The 2,500-nt window shown below is 59.0% G+C and overlaps 1 pseudogene; it reads right to left on the bottom strand.

Moving 5' to 3' along the window:
• The window catches only part of LOC126444846 (large subunit ribosomal RNA), a 7,163-nt pseudogene that overhangs the window by 3,296 nt on the left and 1,367 nt on the right, over window positions 1–2,500 (bottom strand).

The raw sequence follows: 2,500 nt of genomic DNA, 5'->3' as shown, positions 1-2,500 counted from the left end.
CCTGGGTCATCGCCAGATCCAGAAGAAAGGTGTTATGAAGCATCCCATCCTGAGGGATGAAAGCCCGCTGGCGACCGTCCAACACACAGTAGCGCATCAGGCGGCCAACCAGAACCTTGTGAAAGGCTCTGGTCAGCACCGAGCACACTGTGATCGGACGAAAGTCAGCAGGGGATGCTGCGGTGGTCTTCTTGGGCAGCAGGGTTGTTCTGGCCTGAAGGAGTCGGGATGGAAGGGAACGGGAAAGGAGGAGGAAATTAAGGATCTTGAGGAGAACCTCCCGGGGAAGGCGACGCAGTTGCGTCGGCGTGAGGCCATCAGGACCTGCAGCAGAATTGCGAGGCGGGAGAGCAGCAGTGGCTTCTTCTGCAGAAATGGGAGCCCAGAGGTCACGGAAGGGCACCCTCTTCGAGAATGGCAGCAGCTCATCGGACAGACCCTCCCCACGCGGAGGTCGAGACCTGACACGTGGTGGAGAGAAGAGGTCTGTCCAAAACTCAATCAGCCCTGGGATGGATGGTGGCTGATGCAAGAGTGTGCCATCAAGAAGTCCGTTGATACAGCGTGCTCCGTTCTTCTTGAAAGCACGCTGAACCACCGCATACTCCCATCTCCTGCGTGCACGCTTCCGCTCTGGGGGCTGTTGGGTCCGCACACTCGCAGCTTGGTGGACGGCTGGCTCCCTGCTGCCTACTTCGTCAAGAGCAGACAGCAACATAGCCTGGATTGTTTCACGGCTAGTGGTGGGACCCAGAGCCACGAGATCATCAAGCGAGCGGAATCGGCGGTCTGATTGGGGGAGTTCTGCTACAAATGACCAGATGGCTAGGTCAACATCTTCCCCACAAGGTGGAGACTGCGGCAAAGAATGACTGACTGCAGGCTCACTAGGAGGACCCTGAAGGCCGCGATCCATGCCAGCAAGCTCGGTGACAAACTTCGCCACCATGTCTTTGTAGGGCTGCGCTCTACGCTGACATTTAATGGAGAGAGTCATAGTTACTCCCGCCGTTTACCCGCGCTTGCTTGAATTTCTTCACGTTGACATTCAGAGCACTGGGCAGAAATCACATTGCGTCAACACCCGCTAGGGCCATCGCAATGCTTTGTTTTAATTAGACAGTCGGATTCCCCCAGTCCGTGCCAGTTCTGAGTTGATCGTTGAATGGCGGCCGAAGAGAATCCGCGCACCCGCGCGCCCCCGGAGGAGCACGCTAAGGCGGACGCGGCCTCGCAGCAAGGAAGATCCGTGGGAGGCCAAGGCACGGGACCGAGCTCGGATCCTGCACGCAGGTTGAAGCACCGGGGCGCGAACGCCGCGCAGGCGCGCGCATCCTGCACCGCCGGCCAGCACGAGGCCGACCAACGGCGAGAGCAGACCACGCCCGCGCTAAACGCCCGCACTTACCGGCACCCCTACGGCACTCACCTCGCCCAGGCCCGGCACGTTAGCGCTGACCCACTTCCCGACCAAGCCCGACACGCCCCGATCCTCAGAGCCAATCCTTATCCCGAAGTTACGGATCCAATTTGCCGACTTCCCTTACCTACATTATTCTATCGACTAGAGGCTCTTCACCTTGGAGACCTGCTGCGGATATGGGTACGAACCGGCGCGACACCTCCACGTGGCCCTCTCCCGGATTTTCAAGGTCCGAGGGGAAGATCGGGACACCGCCGCAACTGCGGTGCTCTTCGCGTTCCAAACCCTATCTCCCTGCTAGAGGATTCCAGGGAACTCGAACGCTCATGCAGAAAAGAAAACTCTTCCCCGATCTCCCGACGGCGTCTCCGGGTCCTTTTGGGTTACCCCGACGAGCATCTCTAAAAGAGGGGCCCGACTTGTATCGGTTCCGCTGCCGGGTTCCGGAATAGGAACCGGATTCCCTTTCGCCCAACGGGGGCCAGCACAAAGCGCATCATGCTATGACGGCCCCCATCAACATCGGATTTCTCCTAGGGCTTAGGATCGACTGACTCGTGTGCAACGGCTGTTCACACGAAACCCTTCTCCGCGTCAGCCCTCCAGGGCCTCGCTGGAGTATTTGCTACTACCACCAAGATCTGCACCGACGGCGGCTCCAGGCAGGCTCACGCCCAGACCCTTCTGCGCCCACCGCCGCGACCCTCCTACTCGTCAGGGCTTCGCGGCCGGCCGCAAGGACCGGCCATGACTGCCAGACTGACGGCCGAGTATAGGCACGACGCTTCAGCGCCATCCATTTTCAGGGCTAGTTGCTTCGGCAGGTGAGTTGTTACACACTCCTTAGCGGATTCCGACTTCCATGGCCACCGTCCTGCTGTCTTAAGCAACCAACGCCTTTCATGGTTTCCCATGAGCGTCGATTCGGGCGCCTTAACTCGGCGTTTGGTTCATCCCACAGCGCCAGTTCTGCTTACCAAAAGTGGCCCACTTGGCACTCCGATCCGAGTCGTTTGCTCGCGGCTTCAGCATATCAAGCAAGCCGGAGATCTCACCCATTTAAAGTTTGAGAATAGG

This window comes from Schistocerca serialis, unplaced genomic scaffold, assembly GCF_023864345.2.
Source record: "Schistocerca serialis cubense isolate TAMUIC-IGC-003099 unplaced genomic scaffold, iqSchSeri2.2 HiC_scaffold_303, whole genome shotgun sequence".
Classification (NCBI taxonomy): domain Eukaryota; kingdom Metazoa; phylum Arthropoda; class Insecta; order Orthoptera; family Acrididae; genus Schistocerca; species Schistocerca serialis.
This window is presented reverse-complemented; position numbering and strand designations above follow the sequence as displayed.